The following is an 11,349-nucleotide window of genomic DNA, read 5'->3' as shown; positions in this document are numbered from 1 at the left end:
AGGCCCCAGCTCAGACTATGACAGGCTCTCAAGCCCAATCACATCCTCCCTGCTGGTGTCATCCTTGACCATGTAGCCCTCGTCATAGATCTGCCCACCCTGCTCAGCGTAGAAGCAAGTGCGGTACAGTACTATCCCATACTTCCTGGCAAGTGGACACTTCCTCCACAAACTTCTTCTCCCTGCGGATGGCTTTCACTGTGGCCAAGAGGCTCCCAAAATCTGTCACCGGGAGGACAGGCAGTGTCAGTAGAATAGGAAAACCTTGCAGATACCATGTAGAAGCAGAACTTCATAGCAAAGGCTCCCAGTTATTGCACAAGCTCATGGCAGTTATACACACAAACAGGTGTAAAGAGGAAGAACTAGGACAACATCTAGCTGAGGAAGAGGGAATTTGATTCAATACTTTTCAAGGCAGAGAATGACACTTCTTTCCACACTTTCACAATACAAGACAGCAGCATGTGTGGCTATATCAAAGAATTAGCAGCAAGAGCCAAAACCAGCAAGCAGGCCAAGGACACTAATAGATTGAGGAGCATCTGCAAAGTTGTGTGGCACTGGCAACGGGCATGTAGGAAATGTAGACACTGTAGCGTGGAGACAAGAAGCTGCGGGGAAGAGTCCCCTTAGGTCTCTTTGATCAGATTAGCAGCAACTGATGTGAACAGTCCCTACAGCAGCCCTTGGACAGTCTGCAATTCTCTTTCTCTGCTCAAGTTATTACAAATGTGCTATTCATGTGCACGCATTTCACCCACTTTCATGCCCCAAGGAAGATAAACTCAGAGGGACCCTTGTTGAGGCAAATGCCAGGAAGACCTGACAAAGAAGCTCCTGCCTGTGAGATGTATGAGGAAAGGTTTCGCAGCAGAGGATGGTTCTGAGAAGGCTTTCTCATACCATAGGCACCACTTGGATCTGAAGTGTAGCTGCATTTCGGTGAGTCATCAGTCACTTCCAGCCCTTGGGCCCTTAGCTCTTCTATGGCCTAAATGTCCAGCTTTAGAAGATCCTTCCCTCCAGCACCCTTGCCTTGGGATTTGAGCTGCAAGTGACAAGCACAGACGTTTGAGAGAACCCACTTCAGCACTGGCTTGCACACACCAGCCTGGACACACAGCTCTCACTCTCGCATTCCTAGGATCACCTGGCTCAGAGCTATGCTCTGGGCAAACACCAGCCACCTGGTAGAATGCTCCCACCTCTTCTGGCTTCAGAGCAGGCTGTTCCAGCACTGCCAGCAGGCACTCAAAGCAAGTCTGAGCCCAGCACAGGTAGGTCAAGTACTTGGCCTGCTCATCCATGCTACCCTATATTGCTGTACTGCATGTGTCAGGAGACACATCCAAGCTACAGGCCTGACTGGACGCTCTGCTTCTCAGACAGGGAGACCCAGGACTTCCATGGGAACAAGGGAAGGTGCTCCCAGGACTTCAGTAATTCTGTCTGAAGGCTGAGTTCGAGGCCACAGGCCTCACAACCTTAGTGTACAAACACAGCCTCAGCTACACAGGAAAGGCATGTCCATAGGAAGTCTCGTGGTGTGCTCCGGACTCTCCCATAGGGCACAGAGGTATGAGTGTACACATAAGAAAGGAGCAGTCTCATGACCAGAAGCTTAAAGATTGGGAATTCTCCTTGCATCCTCTCAGACCAGTGCCCCCTCGAGCTGTTGTCTACCTGTGCGTTTTCCGCTCTTCTTCAAAGCCCTCCATATCCACAACAAGGCCCTTCTCCTCTGCAATCAGCCCAGTGAGATCCACAGGAAAACCATAGGTGTCATACAGAAGCCAGGTAGTTTCACCTGCAGAGTAAAAACAGCAGTCAGCACTCCTGTTCCTTGAGCCAATATCCCTTTTCCTGCTCTCAACTGGTTGTCCCACCCAATTGGCTCTGTGCTATGGCAGTCAGTAATTGGCAGGGTAGAAAACAAGTCCCTGGTGAACATGAACACCTGATAAGCTCTTCACTGGCATGCTCAGGGCAGAGAGATCACACTACCATGTTGTGTCTGAGCTGCTGCAGATCTAAGGAAGCGAACACAGAGAAAAGAAAAATGGGGTGGCCCTATGCTGAGCAACAGGCTTTTGACTCCAGCTCGCAGCTCCCAGCCCAGCCAAGCCCTGACTCAGTCCCAAATGATAAACATCTTTTCGTGCATCTGGAAAGAAGTCACAGCCTTACCGGGGATGCTTTTACTGTCTCCCAGGCTCTGGATCTTCCCATCCAGGATGCGACGTCCTCTGGCGAGCGTTTTCAGGAACTGATCCTCTTCTTCGTTGATGATGTCCTTCACCATATCTGGGTCCTTCTTCAGCTCAGGGAAGGCACCTCCCTACACAGCCAAGAGGATTAGCCCTTCAGCATGGTGATCTGCACATGCTAGCACATATAGCAGAGTGAAAAGAGAACTTACCAATGACTATACCACAGCATCAACCAGTGTAGCAAAGAAGCCCTTGGGGGCATTGAGCTTCTCATGGGAGTAGCACACAGCCCGTCGGAGAATCCGTCTCAGCACATACCTAGGAGATAGCACAAGCCCTCATGCTAACATTACATCTCTGATTCATGCTCATAAGATCCCTCTGTATCCACCTACCAGCATCCCCTTCCAGGACCAAGAATGAAGGCTTGTTTACCCTCTCTCCATATTTTCTCTCAACTAACTGCTCTCACCAGCAGCAAGCCAGAGGTGAAGTGCCTGGCCTCAGCCCTGTTCCTCAGACTCACTAGGTGCCCAGAACCAGTCCTATGAGCGGTACCCACTGCACAGTGCCCCAGCCCAAATTTCATTACATTTTTGACAGCAGCATTACTGCAAGTGTAGCTCTGTGTCCACCTGTCCATAATGATCCTTTCTGGGGGTTGATACAGTGGGACTGGTACTCACTAGAGCATTCAGACTGACGTGTCTTCATCTTTTGGGGGACTGTGCTGCAGGGCTTTTTGAAGTGTCAAATATACTGTGGCAAACACTCCTCTATCTACTGCTCTAGTGATGCCTTCAAAGACATTTCACAGACTCACAAGACTCCACTCCCCTCAGGAAAGCTATACTGAACAAAACAGAAGCAGCAGCAGCATGGCAGTTCCCTTCTTACCCTCTGCCAGTGTTGTCAGGTCTGCCCCCATCAGCAAGGGCCAGCGTGATGGTTCGTGCATGGTCAGCCAGCACACGGTAGGCCATATCTATGCTATCTGCATCATCAGCACCAACCTGTCCCATGTACGGCCTGGCACCAGTGCCCTGTGCAGAGAGAAGGCAATTGGCACAGCGGGGGGGGGGGGGGGGGGGGGAACCGGCACCGTGGAAGAACTGCAGGGGAAGCACCTAACAAGTCAGCCTCATCTCCCCTCCCTTCCCAGGGCTCAGACAGCACACTCCTCTTACAAGAAGCTGAGCTGATGTGTCCAGGGAAGACAGAGAGCTGCTGGGCTCCACATGGTGCCACAGCCTGCATTTGCAGGGCCAAAGGATGTCCAGGGCCAGAGGGAGGTAGAGTAAAATTACCACAGCATAAAAAACCCACGGGAGCAGAGGTAGGGAGAGGGACAGAGTGGATGGAGATCCAAAGAAGAAAACATCTGTTTTGTGCACAGGCTCATAGATTCCAGCCTGGCATTAACCTGCCCAGGAAAAAGCTTTTCCAATTCTGTCATGTGGGTCCCAGCTTCCCTTTTTTAGGGATGTCTCTATCTCTACCCATGAGAAAGACACTGCTGTAATAATGGAGTGGCTGCACATGGTGCAAATCTTGCACCATGGGCCAAGGTCCTCACAGTCAGGCTTCCAGCACATCCACACACAGCAGGAAAACAACAAGAACACACTTGCTTTGCCTAGCCGATGGCTTTAACATATGGAAAGGTGGCCCTCTAGCTCTAACTCTGAAGTTCTGCCCCACATCCTTCTGAGGATCAGGAAGTATCTGAGCATTCCGTGTTTTCTCCAGTACAATCTGCACCTGGAGAGCTCTGACACTTCCATAGGAATAAATGTGTATTACACAGAGGGCTCATGACAGTTAGTTCCTGGCACTGGTAACAGCCCTCCCCACCCAGGAAGACAGAGTAATTGCACACTGGTTCTGCAAGTGACCATTCATGGTTTAGGGCAGAGATCTCCTCTCTGCAGGGGATTTCTGCAGATTAGCACAACTTGAGGTTCTGGGTAGAAGTCTGAAGGACAAATTCTGTCTCTGAGTCTAGTACTCAGTGGCAACATGTGCTATCTATCATTGGCAAAAGGGTGGCTCTTGGCCAGAGCATCTCCCGTGTCAGAGATGACCAAGGAGTACACGATTAGGACAGCTCACAGGAAATAGATGGGAAAGCTGCACTGCTCATGTCCCTCACTCTGCCCTGGAAACATACCCCAAGGTAGCAATCAGTTGGGCCAGCCTGAGTTTCTACCCTCCTCAGCAAAGCACAAATCTGCAGAGCTCACCATAGCTGGGAAAGCAGAGATCTGCAGACACTATCCCTGCCCAATCACCTCCCTACATCTCCCTGAGGGTCCAGGAAATAGGGAAACAGACAAAGCTGGGTCAGTCTTCAAGCCCAGACTACCCTGTTCATACCTTCTGTACGGCTTCAAAATAAGGAATGAAAAGGTCACTGTCGTAGTTGGACATCTTGTTCTGCAGCACAGAAACCAGCCTCTCCAGACCCACCCCAGTGTCAATACTCTTCTTGGGAAGAGGTTTCAGACTCCCATCAGCTTCCCTGTCCAAACCCAAAAGGAAAGACAAGCCATTATGGAGAGAGGCACTGCAGAGACATGCCCATCTCTCCTCTCCATGAGATTTTGTTGCATAAGATTTAAGAGACAGGCCCATACACAAATCACATACAGAGGAACTGTGATAAAATATAATTAACAAGAACCTCAACAACAACCTAGACCCAGATCAGGATGGCATCTCTTTCCTACTTAACCCCTACTGTGAGCTGAGGAATCATTCCTAATTTGCCCTCAAAACCAGGTATAACCAACCTCTTCTGTTCAAGCTGGCTGGGGGACAGAACATTGCAAAGTGCACAGCTTCTTGAAAAAAAGGAATGGTCAGCAGTCCCAAACCTGTTGACCTCAAGAGCCTGATGGGAGACAGGGAGACACTGAAGGGTGACCCTGCAGGACTGAATGAAGAGCAAGGCTCATATGGATTCTCCCTCAGTCAATGATAGCGTGCCCAGCCTCCAAGCGCCACGACTCCTCTAACTTCTCAGTGCTGCAATACCAAAGTTCAAAAGCTTTCTACAAGGCTTAAATTGCTGAAGGTGTTTGTAGGTACAGGAATGAGGCTGTAGCAAACAGCAAAGCAGTAAAGAGACATCTGAGTCAGAGGGCCGAGAAAGTGGCCAAACTGCTAAGTTGGGGTTAAGGCTGACAGGAGAGATGGCTTGTGGTTAATGGGACTCTACACATCTAACGAGGGACAGCATGGATAAATGCAAGTCCCAGGACTCATAGTTCAGCTGTGCTCTCCATTCAGCAGCTCAGAAGAAAAATGGGCAGAACGGTCAAAAATGTGGTCTTGTGCTAGGAGTCATCACTAACTACACAGCCTGAGTAAATTCCCATGCAAAACCGGAGCCACCTGGAAATGCAGGTCTCACCCACCTGTTGAACTGTATGAACACCAGGTTCCAGATTTCCAGGACATTGGGGTCATCCTGATTGACCAGGTGCGAGGCACCTCTGTCCCCAATCCGGTCATAGTGGATCTTGCTGCAAGGGCCGCAGGGGCCTGTGTCTCCCATTTCCCAGAAGTTCTCCTTCATATTGCCAGGCAGAATCCTACTCTCAGCCAGCCGGTAATAAGAAACTCCTGTTGAACAACAGAGACTCATGGCAAGGCAGGAATCCCCTGAATTGAGGACTATATCAAAGAAATTTCAGTTCAGCAATTCCCTGAATGGGCAGAGGAGTGGTCAGGGTCCTGTGACAGACCAAGCCAAGAGCTTAATTCTCACGATCCTACCACCCAGATTCCTTGCTGAGTAGGCAGAGGCCTACAGAACTTCTCAGTGAAGCCTCAGTCAGGAACAAAAGTGGCTATCTCACTTTAATGCATGCTAGGCAGGTTTTGCCCCACAGTCTAGATCTGTGTCATGGGGTTCATAACAGGTTTCACAGGGGGCAACAGCCACAATACCAAAGGCATTTCATTGCTTCATCAAATTTCGGCATACTCACAGCTTGACTGCTAAGTGCAGTTCAGGTTTCCACATCTCAAGGAGAGTGAGGCAGGGGCAGAGAAAGAACAGAAGAGGGCAGCTAAAACTACCTAGGGGTACAACTTCTGCTTTACAAAGAGAAGCTAGAAATAGTAAGAGTCTTCAGTTTGGAGAGGAGGAGGTTGAAGGTGGACTATGACTGAGAATTACAAAAATCCAACAGGCTCAAAGTAGGATCAGATATACTTTAGAGGTGCAGGTCCCCACAACATAAAAATAGAAGGGTATCCCTCTGTAGTGAGAGCACCTGCAGAAGATCTGTTGAAGAGTCAGTGACTGGCAGAGTACATGATAGCAGGCCCAGCGTGTGAAACTACACATTGACCAAATTCCCATCATGCCCAGGCATGCACATTCCATTTTGTCAACAATGTCTAGCTGCTTCCTGGCCAGCAGCTACTCAGGCTTAGCAAAGCAGAGACAAGGGAACAGTTCTAGTAGACTAAGAAGCCCTTAGGATACAAGTGGAGCCCTGTCTGGGCGTCCCACTCGTGTGTCTGACCCATGCCTCCGGCAGCCTCCCATCAGTGACTCCTCTGTGCGATTCCCAGGGCTTCCCGTGCAGTTTGGAGCGTTAAGTCCTTTATTAAATCTATCCTGTTTAACCCCTCATGAACTCTGAGTGTCACCAGTAGCCAACCCTTCCTTGCCTGCCTTGTGGTCACACGCTCTATTGTCCTTAATCCAACAACTGCAGATGCTGGAAATGGATGAGGAAAAGAGTGCAGACCACAGCCAGGCCCGCCTGTTCTTTTTGAATAGCATCTCCTCCTCCTGCTGTCAGAGACCAAACACTGAACTGAAAAGATTGTTGGTCTGACCTAGCAGGGCACTTATGTTCTTAAGCTTATACAAGAAATTTTGAATTGGAAGATCTAGGGTACAGGTCTTGGCCTCTTCCATCTAACACTAGTGCTTCCCTTTGGCTTTGCAGTTCTACCACCCTGCAAACATTATTTGTGATATGCCAGATACGCCTGTTACTCTGCCACATAAGGCATGCCACCTTTCTCCGAACAAAGGCAAACAGTTGCATAAATTGTGAAAAATTAAAGATTTCCTGATGCAAAGGAGCGCCTGTCAACACAAAGCTGTACTTTTGAGTGCTGGAGACAGGTCCCAGATGCCTTCCTTGGTTTAGACTTCCTCTCAGTTCAAACCCACCTTCCTCAACAGTATTGACCTCTTGCATCTGCTGGCTAAACTGGGTAGAACTACCAAAACTTAGAAGTGCACTCACACTTGGGCAAGCAGGACCAGAGACATCTGTCCCCCTCAAGCCACAAAAGAAGCCTCCAATGCTGCCTAGCTGATACCTTCCCTATTGCTTATCAAAACATGCAGCTTCCTTGATTGTAGGACCTTACCCCAGATCCAGCCAGATCTGCTTGCACTCCAGGTCTGGTTGCAATCCTGCAGTTTCATTTCCACCAAAGTAAGTAACGTAGAGTCTTTCAATAGGGATGCCAAACTCCTTGGTGAGAAGGTCCAGAGCCAGGTTGCAAGCAAGTTCCTGTAGAAGGAAAGATGAAGTAAGCAAGTAAAAGGAAGCTTCTCTTCAACATGCAACACCTGCCCATGCAGAATATCAGCTGCTGTACTCACTAGCTGACTACAGTCTACCCAGGGAGTCTCTGAAACATGCAGAAACCTTCTATGCCTGACAGGGTCATTCAGAAGATCAGGAAACTAGTCTCCACACAACATTTCAGCCAAGTCTCTCCAGATGTCTCCTTTTGCTATTAGGTCTACCAGACAGAAGCTGGACCAAAACAGCTCTCCACAGAGGAAATAGTCAAGAATTTGCAGACTTTTGTTATAAGAAATATGCAAACTAATATATGTAACGCACAAGGCACATGGAACATCTCATATGTCTTTCCAAATGCAGTCAAATTAGCCCCTAGAAGGTTCTCTGCCTAAAAAAAAACCCTTTGAAATCTGCTGTTATACTGTATTCTTAACACCCCTTTGTGAAGTTGAACCCTCCTCTAGCAAGAAGCTTGGGCAAGGATATCATTATGTTATGATCACTTCTCTTTGAGGTCATAGTCAGAGCATATGCAACTTTCCATGGCTACAGCCAATAAAACCTCTACCTGAAGACACCAAACCAGCAGTGAGAATATAAGCACCTTTGTAAACACTAAGAGACTAATCTCAAAACATCCTGCAGTGTGGGGTTTTTACTCCATGTTCATCTATTCCAAAGGAGCACAACATGCCTTGGGAACCTTTGGAACTACTCTTGAGCAGAGGTCTTTTCTTTCCTCTTGGTACATTTGTAGACAAACACTTTGCTGAAATCATGGAGATGGGCAACTTTGCGCTAAAGATTCAGAGCTGCCAGTTTTACCTTGAAATACTCCCCAAAGGACCAGGACCCCAACATCTCGAAGAATGTGTGGCAGTAGACGTCCTTTCCCACATCATCCAGGTCATTGTGCTTGCCTCCAGCTCAGATGCATTTCTGAGTGTTGGTAGCTCTGTTCAGTTTAGCGAGTGAGTGTGAGGGGTCAACAGTATTGAGGAAGATGGGTTTGAACTGAGAGGAAAAAGAAGAAAGAAATCTAAATGAAGGAAAAGTATCATAAGCTCACTTTCAAATGTTGCTAGCAAAAGCAAGGCAATGAATTTTATCCACCTCGTGATATGCCACCAGCCTGGACACACCTGAAGTAGCATTCAGAAACATCAAGGCTGCTGTCTCCTACATGGAAGGAGGAGTAAAACTGGCTGTAACTCAGCACATGTACATGTTCCTGGAGCACATCAAGCGCCAGGACTTCCAAAGGGACCAAAAGCAGCCAGATTCCCAGCTGGCAATATAGTTAGCAAAAACTGTGTGCTGATCTCCTGCAGAGCACTTTCAGTAGCCCAGCCCCAACCACTCATTAAAATAGTTAGTCATTTGTGCCAGGATTCTTCATGCACCTATTTGCAGCACCAGCTGTGGTCCAAAGGGTCAAGGAAGGGATACTGGCAGTGCTCCCACGGCTGCACAGTCAACCCAGCAGACTCAGGAACTTCTCCTAGTGTTTCTACCAACTCTGCAATAGAGCAGGGGACCCCAGGAGATGCACCAGCTACCTCTTTATAACAAAGCGATGAAAGCGGATCATGAAAGCAGTAACAACTTTCCAACAATCCATGGAAGAGATTGTAGTTTGTTTGAAAACCCTGTCTTCAGGATATAAAGGGACAAATCTTAATCTCACTAAAATGAAATCAGAGGAATGTGACCAAGCTCAGCCCAGAGACCAGCCACTAAAATATGAAGAGAAAACTGAATTGCCTGCAAATTGAAGCGTTTACAGAGCTAGTCACACCGGGAGCAGGCGTTTATCCAAAAGGAGAAAGGCAAACGCATTGCCATCTAAGAGGCTACAAGAGGCTTTAGACTGCACCTAGAGCTTGACAAACTATTGGTAAGTTCAGGCATCCAGGAGGAGCTTATTAAAAAGGGGTGGGCATTCCCAAAACTCTGGAGGTCCTCTGGAGATCCCCTGCTCCAACCCACCTGCTCCAAGCTGGGTCAGCTGTAAGGATGCCTGGAAATCACCCCTGCAAGCACTCACATTACCTTACCCACACCAGTGACAGAAGACCAGCTCCTGTATATTGTACCCGGTACTTAGCACTGTCCTCAGCCTCCGAGAGAGGCGAGAAGAAAAGCCTCTCCCAGCGGCTCCAGTACCAGCGGTGCCGTTGCCTCCACCCTGTCACCACCGTCCCCCTCGCGGGGAATCTTCCCCCAGCCCGCACCGTTCTGGGAGGCAAAGAGAGGTCGCGGGGGCAAGCCCAAGTGCCGACGGCCCCCCGAGCCACCCAGAGCCCCGGCAGAGGTCCCGCAGGCCGTCTCAGTCACTCCAGCCCCCGCATTTGCCATGGCCGCTGACAGAGGCAGGCTCCCGGCACGCTTTGTGGCGGGCTTGCGCCCAGCAGTGCTGTGCAGGCCGCGAGCGCCTTGCCGCCAGCACCCAGTCTGGTGTGGCACCCCCCAACCCCCTACCTGCGCAGCCCCCGCCGCAACCCCTCGCTCTGCACCATGGGCCACGCCGCAAGAGCTGCCCCGCCCCCGCTGATGGCACCGGGTGCCCCTCTCCGATTGGCTGTCGTCATCGTCTTCGCTCAGGATAAGCCCCGCCCCTTTTGCCAGGCCGAGGGGCGGGGCGGCTGCTGACTGATGCAATGGCGGAACATGAGGCCACGTGACACGGCTGGGCGGAAGCTGGGCGGAAGCTGGGCAGGGCGCCGCCATTTGAGGCGCTGCGGCCCCACTGTAGAGCGCTGCTCGTGACGCCAGGCGGGGCAGCACCGTGCATGCTCTCTGCGCATGCTCTCTGCGGGCGCTGTGATCCCGCCTTACCACAAGGCCTCGGGAAGCTCAGCGCGGGCTCGCTCTGGTGCGCAGGCCTGAGGTGCTGGTGTCTGAGGGGCGACAAGCTGCTAGAAAGGCCAGGGCCAGGAGGGGAATAAGGGGGAGAAAGAGCCAGTGCAGGAAGGGTGGATCCACTGGGTGGCTGCCAGCAGTGATCAAGGCCCTCCTTGCCTGCCTCTCGGTCAATACGGCGGGGCCCCCTGCGTGGGATGTAGCAGTTGCAAAGTGGGTCTGAGGGGACCAGTTCGCAAACAAGATGTACTGCAGTTGTTCAATATGCAGCAATTGTGCTCACTTCACGCAGTCAGGGAGTTGACTACTGAGTTGACCGCATACCCTGTTCAGGCCGGGCATGACCCTCAGGGGCATAGAACGCTTGAATGGGTTCCGTTTGATTGGCGAATGTTAAGAGAGGTACAAGAAGCAGTGATGGAGCATGGCATGCAAAATTCTTATGTTCAAAATCTGATTGATGTTTTGTTTGCACAAAATGTTTTGATGCCTTATGATGTGGAAAGTATAACTGCGTTGATTTTAAGTCCTACGCAAAAGCTGATATTTAAAGATGATTGGAAGCAACGTGTTGAGGTTGCTGCAATGATAATATAGACTTAGCTGATGGCGATCTGTTGAGTACAGCTACGGTTGATATGTTGCTTGGGCAAGGGCAACACGCTACCCCTCAAGTGCAGGCGCAACTACACCGTCTCATTTTGCAG

At 50.0% G+C, this 11,349-nt stretch overlaps 1 pseudogene; it reads right to left on the bottom strand.

Annotated features, from left to right (window-relative positions):
* Window positions 1-1,682: 1,682 nt before the first annotated feature.
* Window positions 1,683-10,371, bottom strand: LOC134149714 (alanine--tRNA ligase, cytoplasmic-like; annotated as a pseudogene).
* Window positions 10,372-11,349: the final 978 nt, after the last annotated feature.

Source organism: Rhea pennata, chromosome 21, assembly GCF_028389875.1.
Source record: "Rhea pennata isolate bPtePen1 chromosome 21, bPtePen1.pri, whole genome shotgun sequence".
Taxonomy (NCBI): domain Eukaryota; kingdom Metazoa; phylum Chordata; class Aves; order Rheiformes; family Rheidae; genus Rhea; species Rhea pennata.
The sequence above is the reverse complement of the archived record's forward strand: the minus strand, read 5'-3'. Positions and strand labels throughout refer to the sequence as shown.